The sequence below is a fragment of the Muntiacus reevesi genome, chromosome 21, assembly GCF_963930625.1.
Source record: "Muntiacus reevesi chromosome 21, mMunRee1.1, whole genome shotgun sequence".
NCBI lineage: Eukaryota > Metazoa > Chordata > Mammalia > Artiodactyla > Cervidae > Muntiacus > Muntiacus reevesi.
This window is the reverse complement of record NC_089269.1, coordinates 737,052-753,180: the sequence shown is the minus strand read 5'-3', so window position 1 is coordinate 753,180 and position 16,129 is coordinate 737,052. Positions and strand designations below refer to the sequence as shown.

At 42.1% G+C, this 16,129-nt stretch overlaps 1 protein-coding gene across 1 annotated transcript in view; it reads left to right on the top strand.

Annotated features, from left to right (window-relative positions):
* Nucleotides 1-16,129, top strand: part of CD96 (CD96 molecule) — an 86,843-nt gene that overhangs the window by 49,327 nt on the left and 21,387 nt on the right. The window lies entirely within an intron of this gene.

Sequence of the window (16,129 nt, the reverse complement as noted above, 5' to 3'; positions counted from 1 at the left end):
AGGTGACACTCTCTAGCACAGAAAAGTATGTTCTACATAGAGTAGAAGTATGCTTTTTATTTCTCCTTTAATTAAAACTATCAATTTTAGCTCAAAACAAGAACTGAAAATGGAATAAAACAAAGCAGTCACTAGAAATGAACAACTCGTTTAGCCTGTAGCCTTTGACAGATAGCCTGCCGTCACGTCACAGGCTGACGGCTCTCACAATGAAGCATGTGGCAGGGTGAGAAATGCCTGCAAATCACCCAGTAGAAGTTTTGCATCCATCTATTTTTCCCTAGTTCTTAAGACTGTAATTTTCTCTTATATGCTTCTTTTTCTTCCATTTCTAACTCGTCATTCAGCAATAAACGATAGTAAATTATGATACTCTTCATTCAACAAACGGCATATTCAACAGTAACACCTTAAATCTCTCTAGTACTCTATGTATTAGCTATCCATCGCTGTATAACAAATTACCCAAACAAAAATAAACTAGGTATAACATATATATCGTCTCACGTAGTTGTGCACAGACAGGAGCAGCTTAGCTGAGTGTGTGGCTCAGGTTCTTTCCTGAGGGTGGAGTCAGGCTGCGGGGCTCCCGTCATCTGAAGGCTTGACTGAGGCTGAGGGCTCTGCTTCCAAACTGGAACACGTTGGCTGGAGGTCTCAGCCACTCACCACATGGACCTCTCTACAGCGCTGCCTCTCTCTATGGCAGCTGTAATCCCCCAGACCAAGTAATTCAAGAAATAGAGTCACCAAGATAAAACCCCCACCTCCTTATGACACAGTCTACAAAATTGTACACCATTATTATTGCTATATTCTATCTGTTAAAAGCAAGTCACTACATCCAGCTTATATTCAAGAGGAAGAGAATTGAGCTACACCTCTTGAAGGAAAGAGTGTCAAATAATTTGTGTACAAAGTAAAACAACCACATTTTATCACTTAGAAAATATTTGCACCTAAAATTCAATGTGATTTGATCTTTCTTAAAATGAGAGGATCTCGTAGACAGAGGAGCCTGGCAGGTTGCTGTCCATGGGGTCGCAAAGAGTCAGACAAGACTGAAGTGACTGCAATGCACACGCTCATCATGAGAGGCTGACGGAGTAAGCACTCCCATCCCATTCCCATTTTCCAGATGGGGAAATTGCGATACTGAGAGCCTAGGTGACCACATGACTAACAAGTGGCAAAGTTAGTATTCACAGCAAAGTCTTCTGAATATAAATCTAGTTCTCAATGCATTAGGTGCCGCGCTTTTTCCAGTTGGTCTAAAAACTTCATGAGCACAGGGATCATATTTGTTTTGCTTCCTCACACATGCCCAGCACAGTATTGGCATGCAAAAATATTAGTTGAATAAGTGAACGAAAAAGAATAAATGAGAATAATGTTCCTTCACTAAGTAGATATCATGTAATATACTCTGTGCTGTCAAAAAAGATGGTAGTTTGTTTCAGCCTTCAGAAAGATTGCTGTGTGTTTGGAGAGAGATGACATGCGCATATGAAAATAGTAAGTCCGAATAGTAAGGTGAAAAGTGCCGTGTTTTATAGAACTACAGTTACAGAATTACAATACTGGGGAGAGGCCGCGTCTTCATTGTCGTGCTCGGGCACTCGGTTCTGTCCAACTCTTTGAGACCCTTTGGACTGTAGCCAGCCAGGCCCCTCTGTTCATGGAATTTTTCAGGCAAGAATACTGGAGTGGGTTGCCTTTATCTTTGAGTATGGAAGGGTGTCTATGAGTTCATGAATTCAGGAAATGTTACAAAGAGAGATGAAATAAGCTGACCTGAAGTAGATATTATATTTATTTGACAAGTTAAGAGTATGGGAAAATACTTTAAGCAAAAAATTGGGGTCACCAAGAGTCAGACAGGACTTTGCAACTGAACAACAAACGAAAAGAACAAAGTGAGCAGTTGTGTGCTGGTGACGATATTCATGGGGATTTGAGACGATATTGGTAGGTAAGTTCTGGTTAAAGGAGTGGGATTGTGTAGCATCCTTGAGAAGCAAGGATGAAGATTGGAAAATGCAGAATAAAGAGAGCCTTAAGACCAATCTAAGAATTCTAGTTATTATACTTAAGAAATGGGAGGGACCTCATGAAACATGTTTAGAAAGGAATTGACATAATTCATTCACCAAATGTCTATTGAGCACTTACTATGTACCAGATACTCTTCTAGGTGCTAGAAATTCAACAGTGACTTTTTCTTTTTCAAAAGAAAAAGAATCCTGATGGTATATTGTGGTACATACAGTCTGCCAATTGAAAGCATAAGTGAGTTTCTTCTGGCTCACTTTTCTATGCAGTTAATTGACATGCACTACTAAACTGTTCCATCAGGTCAAATATCATTCTTTTTTTTTAAAATTTTTATTAGTTGGAGGCTAATTACTTCACAACATTGCACTGGGTTTGTAATACATTGACATGAATCAGCCATAGAGTTACACGTATTCCCCATCCCGATCCCCCCTCCCACCTCCCTCTCCACCCGATTCCTCTGGGTCTTCCCAGCCCACCAGGCCCGAGCACTTGACTCATGCATCCCACCTGGGCCGGTGATCTGTTTCACTATAGATAATATACATGCTGTTCTCTCGAAACATCCCACCCTCACCTTCTCCCACAGAGTCCAAAAGTCTGTTCTGTACCTCTGTGTCTCTTTTTCTGTTTTGCATATAGGGTTATCATTACCATCTTTCTAAATTCCATATATATGCGTTAGTATACTGTATTGGTCTTTATCTTTCTGGCTTACTTCACTCTGTATAATGGGCTCCAGTTTCATCCATCTCATTAGAACTGATTCAAATGAATTCTTTTTAACGGCTGAGTAATATTCCATGGTGTATATGTACCACAGCTTCCTTATCCATTCGTCTGCTGATGGGCATCTAGGCTGCTTCCATGTCCTGGCTATTATAAACAGTGCTGCGATGAACATTGGGGTGCACGTGTCTCTTTCAGATCTGGTTTCCTCGGTGTGTATGCCCAGAAGTGGTATTGCTGGGTCATATGGCAGTTCTATTTCCAGTTTTTTAAGAAATCTCCACACTGTTCTGCATAGCAGCTGTACTAGTTTGCATTCCCACCAACAGTGTAAGAGGGTTCCCTTTTCTCCACACCCTCTCCAGCATTTATTGCTGGTAGACTTTTGGATAGCAGCCATCCTGACTGGCGTGTAATGGTACCTCATTGAGGTTTTGATTTGCATTTCTCTGATAATGAGTGATGTGGAGCATCTTTTCATGTGTTTGTTAGCCATCTGTATGTCTTCTTTGTAGAAATGTCTGTTTAGTTCTTTGGCCCATTTTCTGATTGGGTCATTTATTTTTCTGGAATTGAGCTTCAGGAGTTGCTTGTATATTTTTGAGATTAATCCTTTGTCTGTTTCCTCATTTGTTATTATTTTCTCCCAATCTGAGGGCTGTCTTTTCACCTTACTTATAGTTTCCTTTGTAGTGCAGAAGCTTTTAATTTTCATTAGGTCCCATTTGTTTATTTTTGCTTTTATTTCCAATATTCTGGGAGGTGGGTCATAGAGGATCCTGCTGTGATTTATGTCGGAGAGTATTTTGCCTATGTTCTCCTCTAAGAGTTTTATAGTTTCTGGTCTTACATTTAGATCTTTAATCCATTTTGAATTTATTTTTGTGTATGGTGTTAGAAAGTGTTCTAGTTTCATTCTTTTACAAGTGGTTGACCAGTTCTCCCAGCTTATTTCTGTGAAGAAATTCAAGGAAAAGAAAAGGATATTTGCTATCCTTAAGGAGCCTACACTCTAATATAGCTCTAGTATTACAGAAGTTGAAAGAGCACAAAGAAACATATTTGTTTAAAGCAGAAAAAGTGCTACCTCATCTACAATCATACTAAGATTTTGTAGTTGGGAAATTCCTGGAAAATCAAAAAACCTCCTTAAAAATAAGGTTCCACCACGATGGACTCAGGACTCTTTCAGATCAGTGGTTCTCACCAGGGTGATTTTGTTCTCTGTGCCCCGTGCCAGGGACAAATTCAGCATCTGGGGACAGTTTTGGCTGCTACAATGAGGGAAGAAATGGTGCTCCTATCATCTCTTATGTAGAGGCCAAGGATTCTACAACACAGGACAAAGAATTAATAGGTCCAAAATGTCAATAGTGCCGAGATTGAGAAACCCTGTTTTACTTCCAGACTCAAGTAGCTCAAGTGTAATAAGAGTAGCTATTTCTCACTTTACAAAATCTAGACCTCTGTCAAGATAGTAACAAGGTTATGTTTGATTTATTTTCAAACATAAGCAATTTTTATATGTCAAAAAAAATGATTTAACATGGCTGCTTATATCTAAATGAAATTCACTTGCTTAGAATAAACATTGAATTATAACTGAAAAATCTAAACTTCATTTTGGTTATCCAGAGGTTAATTATGAAATCACATGATGACTGGCTGCCTCAGAAGCTGGTAAGGCTTACCTTTGTGTTCTTTTAAGAAATGAAACGGGATGGAACATGTCATGAAAACCAACTTCAAAAGGCTATGGTTTCATTCCAAATTCTAAGATCTAATGAACTATATAATCAGTCATAATTATTAAGCTACAGATCTTGCTGCAAACATCCAATTCATATTCCTTTTCTTACTAATGAAATTATATTCTTTAAGCAAATGTAGAAAGCAATGAAAACAATGGAACTTCATAGCCAATGGCAAGAGTGACTCAGGAAAGCCCAGCTCAATTCAACCTGAATCAACGTGTTTTCTGAGTCCCAGCTGCTTTCTCAGTACTATCCTAGGAAAAGACAAGGGGCTGACAAGCTGAGTGGTAACATAGGCACACGCCTGTGTGGAACCATAGGAGACCCCAGACAAATTTAGGATGAGACAGTGCCGGTGTAAATCCAGGTCTTCCAGACATGAATACTGGAGTGCGTTGCCATTCCCTTCTTTAGGGGGCCTTCCCAACCCAGGGATTGAACTCGGCTCTCCTACAATGCAGGCAGATAATGGTAAAGAAACTGCCTGCCAATGTAGGAGACATAAGAGATGTGATTTTGATCTCTGGATTGGGAAGGAGGAAGGAGGAGGAGGAAATGGCAACCCACTCCAGTCTTCATGCCTGGAGAATCCCATGGATAGAGGAGCCAGGTGGGCTATCATCCACAGGGTCACAAAGAGTCAGACATGGCTGAAGCAACTTAGCACGCACATACATAGCCTCAGAGAGCAGACCTCAGAAATGCCACCCCTGATGCTAAAAATCATCCAAGACCTTCCTTCACTCAACAAGAAAACACTGAGTGCTGACAATGAGCCAGGAATTTTTGAGGTGCTGGGATCCAGATGTTCAAGCTGGATTTAGAAAAGGCAGAGGAGCCAGAGATCAAATTGCCAACATTTATTGGACCATTGAAAAAGCAAGAGTGTTCCAGAAACATATCTACTTCTGCTTTATTGACTATGCCAAAGCCTTTGACTGTGTGGATCATGACAAACTGTGGAAAATTCTTCAAAAGATGGGAAAACCAAGCCACCTGACCTGCCTCTTGAGAAATCTGTATGCAGGTCAGAAAGCAACAGTTAGAACTGGACATGGAACAACAGACTGGTTCCAAATAGGAAAATGAGTACGTTAAGGCTGTATATTGTCACCCTGCTTATTTAACTTATATGCAGAGTACATCATGAGAAACGCTGGACTGGATGAAGCACAAGCTGGAATCAAGATTGCTGGGAGAAATATCAATAACCTCAGATATGCATATATATATATATATATATATATATATGCAGATATACACCACCCTTATGGCAGAAAGTGAAGAACTAAAGAGCCTCTTGATGAAAGTAAAAGAGGACGGTGAAAAAGTTGGTTTAAAACTCAGCATTCAGAAACCTAAGATCATGGCATCCAGTCCCATCACTTCATGGCAAATAGATGAGGAAACAGTGGAAACAGTGACAGACTTTATTTTGGGGGGCTCCAAAATCACTGCAGATGGTGACTGCAGCCATGAAATTAAAAGCCACTTGCTCCTTGGAAGAAAAGTTATGACCAACCTAAACAGCATATTAAGAAGAAGAGGCATTACTATGCCAACAAAGGTCCGTCCATTCAAGGCTATGGTTTTTCCAGTGGTCATGTATGGATGTGAGAGTTGGACTGTGAAGAAAGCTGAGCACTGAAGAATTGATGCTTTTGAACTGTGGTGTTGGAGGAGGCTCTTGAGAGTCCCTTGGACTACAAGGAGATACAACCAGTCCAAACTGAAGGAAATCAGTCCTGAATATTCTTTGGAAGGACTGTTGCTGAAGCTGAAACTCTAATACTTTGGCCACCTCATGCGAAGTGTTGACTCGATGGAAAAGACCCTGATGCTGAGAAAAATTGAAGGCGGGAGGAGAAGGGGACAACAAAGGGTGAGACCGTTGGATGGTATCACCGACTTGATGGACATGAGATTGAGTAAGCTCCGAGAGTTGCTGATGGACAGGGAAGCCTGGCATGCTGCAATTCATGGGGTCGCAAAGAGTCAGACGTGACCGAAAGACTGAACTGGACTGAACTGGATATAATGAGTGAGACAGGCAGCCCCCAGCTCCACAGAATTTACAGTCTAGCCAGACCATTGCTTAGCCTTCCATTTCACTGACCACTAGGTCATAGACCTTTTGCCTCTGCCCCCCATTTTTATGTTTGTGCACAACACTTAATCTGATGGCATTAATTTTTGGTATTAAGCCCTCTCTAAAAATTTAGCTAATTTTTACAGTCTGGATCTTTCTACCCTAACTTTTAGAAGTTTTGAGGGAAATATCAAATCCAGTCTGTTTCTAACCATTGACCAAGCTCTGCAGGTGAGTACACCTGATCCTTGGTGAGTGGAGAGTCAGATATGAAGGGTACAGACTGAGGGAAGCATCACCCAGGGACGCAATGAAACTACAGATTTATGAGAAAACATGTCAGAAATGGATGGGGTCAAACTGGAATTAGATAAGATTCAGTTCAGTTCAGTCACTCAGTCGTGTCTGACTCTTTGCGACCCCATGAATCGCAGCACGCCTGGCCTCCCTGTCCATCACCAACTCTCGGAGTTTACTCAAACTCATGCCCATCGAGTCGGTGATGCCATCCAGCCCTAACACAAACACAGGGGAAGCAGATCAGATCAGCTGTGGTCTGGATATTGGATTCTAAAGTTAAGAGAGGAGGATCCCGGAGAGTCCCTCAAGGCAGTGAGAAGCCTCTGTGATTTGTTTGTGAGAGCGACTTCTGACACCTTCTGCGGCCACGACGCACCTGGCTTCAAGGGTCAGGACAGCTCTGTTGCTGTCTGAGAGTTTTATCGTATGTATCCAGGCACCGAAAATGAAGAAAAAGAAATGAGCTCTGGCAGCAGAGCTCGTATGTATCCAAGCACCAAAAATTAAGAAAAAGAAATGAGCTCTGGCAGCAGGAAGAGTAGAATCAGGAAAATTGCCCAGGGGATCTGGAAAGAAATATAGACGCACGTGGAAGAAAGATGAGAGACAGACCTTCAAACAACAGTCTTGAGCAAAGACCTAAAATGCGTGTAGGGCGTGGGAAGACAAGCAGGATGAGTGCTGACGACTCTTGCTAGGGAGGGGCTGCAAGTTGCTCAGGTGAGGTGGAACCAGGTGGGAGTGAACTTAGGTTTTTTAGCTGCTAAGTCGTGTCCAACTCTTTTGCGATCCCATGGATCTAGCCCACCATCCTCCTCTATCCATGGAATTCTCCAGGCCAGAATACTGGAGTAGGTTTCCACTTTCCTCCTCCAGGGCAGCTTAGGTTAATGGGATATGTATCCGGGCTGTGATCTGATCATCAACAAACAGCCACTATGGCTTTTTGAGTATACCAAAAATGTAAGTAAAGCAGAAAACCAAATGATGTAGATTGAAAGTGATAATGGTCTAAACTAGAACGGACGTATGTAGAAATGGAGAATAATGCGTGTGACAGCTGTCTCAGCAGGGTTTTCTGCCTAAATGTGGGAGAATAAATTAAACACTTTTAGTAAAACTATTGTACAAGTCTTCCAGGCTTTTTTCTACTAATTTTCCCCAAATTTTTACCAACAGCTATGATTGTATTGCACTGCTAAGCAATAATTTTAATAATGTTTGTTAATATTTGAGTGCCTCTGATATGCCTGGCACTATTCTAGACTAGTTATTGCATTATTTCATTTGTTGTTGTTATTGTTGTTTAGTAGCTGAGTCATGTCCAACTTTTTTGTGACGCCATGAACTGTAGCCCCCCAGGCTCCACTGTCCACGGGATTTCCCAGGCAAGGATACTGGGGTGGGTCGCCATGTCCTCCTCCAGGGCTCGAACCCATTGCAGACAGATTCTTTACTGTCTGACCCGCTCCTCCAGTGGTATAGGTACTAGCAATGGTATAGGTACTATCATTATCCCCATTTTACAGATGGAGATACCAAGGCACAGAGAGGTTAATTAACTTACCCAAAATTGTGCAGAAAGTGAAACAGCCAAGATGGAACCTAGACAGTTAGCTTGAAAGCCTGAGTCTTACTTCCTCTGAGAGTACATGGTGGGTGCTCAATAAATGTCACTGGATGTTGAATAAGTCCCTTCTACTGTGGTGTTGGTATTGCTGCTATGAAAAGGTCAGCATGACAGCTATGCCTATACTAATCTTTCCCTTGTCTAGACCAGCGCTTTCTGAGAAATGCAGCCTCCTGAAGTGGGGCTAACATTTCCTCAGTTGAAAATAAATTGGAGAAAAATCTCCTCCTCCATTCATTTTCCATTTTCCTCTTGACATCATTTTACTATAATTCTTACTGCCCAGAGATATGTACAGAATCCAAATAAAACTTCAACGCTCTCCATTGTATTCTAGGAAATTCTGGACATTGCCTCTTTGTCACCACCATTCACCTGGGACACACATTACAGTTTGTTAAATAATTTCTCAATTCTTTCCATAGCTGTTGCACATAAGTCAAGGGTAGCCTCCTTGATGACTGATTTACCTTGGGTATTTGTTTATTCAGTTTTCCCCCTTGGGGTGAGTTACCTCTGGGGAAAAACTATTGGAAATTCTTCAGTTCATTTACTGATTATTGAGTGTCTGTGAATGCACCACATGATGTGTGATGAGCTCGGTCCTGCCTTCGGTCATCTTCCCCCATAGGAGTCTTGAAAATTTTTTCTGGACCAGTAATCCAGCAACACACACTGCCTTTAGTCCTTCAGTGAGCACATGTTCCACCTAACTATCTGCCTTCCTTGGAAAACAGTTGTATGTAAAAATTAAGATTTCACACCTCACATCTTTTTTTGTTGACCTGAGGCTCAATATCCACCTTATCCTGATATCAGGGGTTGATGAGACTGACTCAGATGTGTTTAGATGTATTTGCTGACCTATATTCTTTTAAGTGAAATTGTCCAGCTAATGCCATTGTGGGTTTAAAAGCTTTATTTTTATGCTGCAGGTGAATTGATGGAATATAAAATTACACATTTGTCAAGGAGACTGGGTAACTATGTCAATAAATGCTATGTCAATAGAGTAGAAGGTCAGGTGAAAATATTACTGTTTGAGAAAATAAGTTAGATTTTTAGGTTTAACTCTACATAAAATTAGACAAAGTCATGGACAATTGAGTTTGATGAACCAGATCACTATGACAGTAGCAGCCTAAACTTACAAATAAATTTTGCCTTTGTTTTTAGTTGAATAAATAAGGTAAACTGAGTAGCTTAGCAAAAAGAATAATTTTCTTTTTTCCTATCATTCCCTGTTTGAATGAGCACGGTAGAGTTTTGGCCTAGCTTCTGAAAGAAATTTTAGGTAATGTTTTTCCTTGGCTTTTTTGGTGATTTTTGTATAATAGTTATCTGGTCCCTTTCAGTCACAAGAGCAGATTTGTGTCCATAATTTAAAAAGCAGGTCAGTGTAATGCCAGAATTTGAAGAAGTTAATTCAGAACTTCTATCCCTGCTCTGCACCAAGCTTGGGTCTGCTTCAGCTGTGGAATCCTAGAATGTCAGGTTGCATCCTTTACATGTGCGGTGGGGAGCGGAGAGATGTAGGAGGTATGGTTGAAAGTTTCTGGCTCCATCCTCTTCTCCACTCTTACTTTTTGGCTTGACTCTCTCTCTGGAGATTTGGAGAAATGCAGAAAAATGAGGAGGGGTAGATAAGGAAAGATCTTCCTTGTCAGCCTTACTGTAATGTAATTTAGGTGCCGTAAGGATGAGGAAAATAAAAACTGCTACCGCGATTCCGTGGGAGCGCCCCGTCAGCCTCTCGCGGGCCCGTGGCCGCCCTGTGCACCTGCCCCCGTGCGGGCCGCGCGCATCCTTCGGGCCCTGCTCCCTGCCCCCAGCACCGCCTGCCCGCCTGCCCGCAGCCAGCTAGCTTCCACTTGGGGACTTCTGCGTTCCTCTCGTATTTCTCTTGGGTGAGATTTCTTTTTGTTTGGGGAAACACGTGCCTCAGCTTCTGTCTGGGGGACCTGCTCCTCGTCCCCAGTACGGCTGTCTCTCTCCTCTCGATGCCCATTTAGCTCCAACACCAAGCAGGGGCTCTGAATGCAGCCTCCTTAGCCTGGCGGCAGGCTTCTTTGTCCCACACTCCAGCACACACAGGTCAAGAACTCTGGGTGGCCTCTTGAACCCACACTTCACTTGGCTAAGGCAAGGAAGCGTATTCTTCTTTCCTTCCTCCGTGAAGAGGGACTTGATTCACAGCTCCCTGACAGCTCTCTCCAAAGAAATGCCCCCGGGACCGCTTCCACGTGCTCGCGTGACCTTGAGGTGCCTGCTGGAGCTGACGGAGCCGCTCTGCTCACGAATCCTTCATAGGTGGTCTAGAACTGCCTTAGAAGTGGAGATGACTTGCCATATAATACCATTCTTAGCCTTTGGGACCTCTCCTCAAACAGGGGTACAAAGAGTTCCATTTGAAAATTCTGCTCTGCGTTATACATTAATATTAAAAGAAATTCAGCGACACCACCAACAACAACAAAAAGAAAGAAATCAAGAAAAACAGTCCTATTGACAATAGCATCAAAATAGAGTAAAATACTTAGGAAAAAGTTTGAGCAAGAAAGTGAAATACCTGTACACTGATAATTATAAAACACTGATGAAATATGCGAGCACATGAAAGGGCATCTACTGTTCATGGGTTGGAATAGTTGATACTGTTAAATTGTCCACACTACTCAAAGCAACATACAGATTCAAAACTTTATTCAGTCTCTATCAAAATTCCAATGGTATTTTTCACAGAAATAGAAAAAACAGCCCTAAAATTCATACTCACCAAAGACACCAAATAGCCAGAGCAATCTTGAGAGAGAAGAACAGAGTTGGAGGCACAGCTGAGTTTCGTTGCTGAGAACACAGTTCTCGAGTGATCGAGAAATCACATCCTGGTTTCTCAACATACTACGAAGGTGCAGTAACCAAAACAGCATGCCGTATGTATGAACGGACATGTAGGCCCGTGGAACAGAATAGAGAGCCCAGAAATAAACCCAAACTAAATTTCAACAAAAGTACCAAGAGCACACACTGAAAAAGGGTAGTCTCATCATTAAATGGTGCCTAGGAAACTGGAAATCCACACGCAGAAGAATTAACTTGGACCCTCTTCTTATACTATATACCAAAATCATCTCAAAATAGATTAAAATGTAAATATAAGTCCTGAAACTATAAAAATCCTAGAAGAAAACTTAGGGGAAAAGCTCCTTGACATCAGTTGGCCTCATCTATGACTTCTTTGATATGACACCAAAAGTTCAAGCAACAAAAGCAAAAATAAACAAGTGTCCTACATCAAACTTAGAGAAAAAGAAAAACAAACTATAAACCGCTTGCACAGTAAAGGAAGCAACAACATGCAAAAGCAATCTGTGGGTTGGGAGGAAATATTTGTGAATCATATATCTAATAAGGGGTTAATATCCAAAATATATTAGGAACTTCTTCAATTCAATAGCAAAACAAGAAACAAGCTGGTAAAAAATAAACAAAAGACCTGAATGGACATTTTCCTAAAGGAGATACACAAATGGCCAAGAGGTATATGAAAAGCTTCTCAGCATTGCTAATCACTAGAGAAATTAAAATCAATACCACAATGAAATATCACCTCTTACCTGTTATCCAAAAAATTAAAGGCACCCTTGTGTTGGCAAGGATATAGAGAAAAGGAAACCCTGTACACTGTTAATGGGAGTGGTATGAGACACAGACTTTAACTGAAAATAGTATAAAAAACATGGAAAATGGTTTCTGAAGTTCCTCAAAAATTTTAAAGTAGAACTACTGTTTGATCCAGGAATCTCTCTTTTTAATATATACAGAGAGGAAATGAAATAAGCCACCTTTAAGGGATATTTGTGCTCCCATATTCACTGCAAAGTGAATTAAGCAAAATTAATCTTAAAATAAATCAACACCTTTACTTGTACTTTTTAATTCCTTGAAGAAGAAAGCATTGACCAAATCAATATTCCTTTTTGTTGTGATCATTGCCATTTTATCCATTATCCTGCACTTGCCTCACATCACAACTGCTCACCTGTCTTTTATATGGCACATAGTCATCCATGTTAAATAATTAATTTAAATTGTTTGGAAAATATTTCAGACTTTTCCCAAATTAATTCACCATCGGGCCTCTAGCATTTCCCTTCCCTTCCTTCTCTGGCAGTGAGAGGGATGGTCACTGGGAAGATGGCTAGGGTCCAGGTTAAGCGGCTGGGTTTCGCTTTTTAATGTCACTAAGAGCCAACCAAACTGGCTCTTACAGAAGATGTTCTGTCTCCTCCATTCAACTCAGAACTGACTAGAGCTGACTTCTGGCTTAATTGAATTTCTAGTGATAACAGAAAGGATGATTTTTAACCTCAGTGAAAAAACATTTTAAGTTTTAATAGGAATGGGCTTCAAAAAGTTTCAAATCTCATCTAACCTCATGGCAGTTCATGAATTAATGTAGCAAGACATTTTCTATAAAGCGATGTTTTCTTCTAAACCCCTTCTTCTTTCCTAGAAACCAAGGATCATGGTTATGTATCTCTGGACATGTACAAGGTTAAATTACAGTAAATATTCAAACTGAAGAAGAAATAAACAACCAGCAAACAACATCTAGCTATCTAAACAAAGCAATTAACTGTCTATCATGGGGTAATAATTGCTGTATCACTTGTCTACAAAGTATGGCATAATATAAGGCCAACTATTGAATGCTGAGGAGGATTTGCCGTGTTGTGAATGCAAACATAAACCTTGAAACAAGACAAAACGCAAGGATGACTTATTCACACGCCAAACTATATAATGCGAATCTTTTATAAAGACTTGACTGAAAGGAGCATAAGGACAAGTCTTTTAAAATGCCATACTAGATGTCAAGAGATTGTCAGATACACACGTCCCCTTAAAGTTACGGAATCTCCAGGTCAGGCCCTAGGAAGCGATTGCTTTCAGAAACAGGAGTAAAATAAACTAGGAGAAACAAGCAGTGCTGGCCACCGCCCGCGCTGCAGTTTGGTCGCGGTCCCCCCGACGCCGAGGCGGTGAGTGCACGCTGACAGCACTCAGCTCAGCCCCACGCGGGCCAGACCCGGAGGGCTTGCAGGGGCCCGGCCCCGGGGGGACGGGCTGCGTGCGAGGCCCCGCCGGCCTCTGCGCTCGCTGTGTCCTGGGCCGGGAAGCTCCCACAGCCCTTCCCGGCGTCCTCGCCTTCCTGAGCCTCGGAAGCCTTCCCTCCTCCGGTGCGCTCACATGCGGATCGACTTATGTGAGTCTCTGGTTAAGAGCCGTACCCTCTGTAAAGCCAGACTCCAGAGAAACTGATCACTGCGTCCCCAGTGCTGGGCAAAATGTCTGCAAGACAGAGGCTCCCAAATTCTGGGTGAATGAATGAAAGAAGGTGGACAGGGAAGAGGAAGGCACACCAATGCTGATTGCTGAAGTTGGGACATGTGACGCCCAGGGGCCTGAACCTTGGGCCTTGTGTGAAGCCATCTCTGGATGGCTTCAGCTCTGACTTCTGCAGGGTAGACAAAGTCCCAGGGTAAAGGGGTCACTCTTTCCAGAGCCTGTGCAATTTGATGCAGACCCTTAGGCCAAGAGCAGAACAAAATTCAGCTGGAGATGAGTAAGACTGAAATGAACTTGGGCCCCTTCAAGAAAGTGATAGGTGCCATGGATCCTTTTGTTCCCAGAAGCTTATTGGCATGTATTCAGCCCTCAACAAACTCCACAGGCCTGCTCGTGAGAGGACGCACAGAGCTGTTCTCTAAGCCAGGCAAGAGACACGGGGAAGCGGGGATCAGGGCAGCATGCGAGCCTCGGCAGTGATCCTCCCTGCAGCGGTCCACGAACGGCACTTGTGAGATGGAGTCGAGTGAACCCTTGCCCTGCGGTAAATCTGCAGTAAGCAAGGATTTATGTCACATTATTTTTTGACCTCCAGAAAAGAACATTTAATCAGTCTTTTTAATACAAATGAAATTCCCAGTTATCATACTTCATCACAATTCCAGTGAATCCTGCCAGAATTAAATCATATGTTACCAATCGGTGCCAGCACCCAGTGTGGGCAATCAGAAAATGTCTGTTCATTGTAAGTAAAAAGTATGTTCAGAGAAGGCTGGCAGTTGCTTATTAGCCTGAGATTTCTAGATGATGGTGGTGAAAAAGAAGCGACAGTCGCTCAGTCGTGTCGGACTCTTTGCAACCCCATGGACTATGCAGTCCATGGAATTCTCCAGGCCAGAGTACTGGAGTGGGTAGCCTTTCCCTTCTCCAGGGGATCCTCCCAACCCAGAGATCAAACCCAGGTCTCCCACATTGCAGGTGGATTCTTTACCAGCCAAACCACAAGGGAAACTCTCACAAAAAAATACCAAGGTCTCTGATTATTGCTTCCTCCTTCCTTTTATTCATCATCATTACCACTGTTATGATCATATCACCAATGTTAAAGCCATTTCTTTCTGCCTTCACTTACTAAGTCACCTGCTGAATACTGTGAAGGTCAGCTCCCAGAATGAGAGGGAGAGAATGAAGGAGGGAGGAAGAGTGAATAAATGAATGAATAAAAGATGCTGGTCCATGGGAGGGGAGATAGGAGACTACTGACTGACAATGAAAGCCATGTGTTCTCCCAAACAAGGAACAGAGTCCCAGAGTAAAGGGGCCATTCTTTTCTTATCCTTCTGAGAATAGTCTAAAACATGGATAGTCTTTCTCATTTTTCCTTTCCCCTCCCCATTTCCTCCTTCACCCTTTCTTCCTACAGTAATTAGGAGGAGCAGAAGCACATCGTATCTTTCAGAATCCCACAGTATCCAATGATTACTTATAGCTAGTTATTTACTTCTCTGTATTTTTTACCTTGTCTTGTATGGTTATGAGAAAAAAAAAAGTCTGTTGCTAAGTTGCATCTGACTCTTTGCGACCCTGTGGACTATAGCGCGCCAGGCTCCTCTACCGCGGGACTTCCCAGGCAAGAATACTGGAGTGGGCTGTCATTTCCTTCTCTAGTGGCTCTTCCCTAAGCCTGGTCTCCTGCATTGGCAGGCAGATTCTTCATCACTGAGCCACCAAGGAAAACACATAATCACACACAATTTTAAAAAGTAGATAACTGAAGAAATTACTGCAAAGAGGGACAAAGATAAAGCCATCTTGATGAGAGAGAAATGCACGTTCACTCTTTGATCCGTAGGTTCATAAAATTGTAAGGAACAAGTTGTGGAGCCATGAAATTAGAAGACGCTTGCTCCTTGGAAGAAAAGCTGTGACAAACCTAGACAGCGTATTAAAAAGTAGAGACATCACTTTGCCAGCAAAGTTCTGCATAGTCACCGCTATGGTTTTACGGTAGTCATGTATGAATATGAGACTTGGACCATAAAGAAAGCTGAGTGCTGAGGAATTGATGCTTTTGAACTGTGTTGTTGGAGAAACTCTTGAGAGTCCCATGGGATGCAAGGGGATCCAACCAGTCAGTCCTAAAGGAGATCAACCCTGACTATTCATTGGAAGGACTGATGCTGAAGCTGAAACTCTAATACTTTGGCCACCTGATGCAAA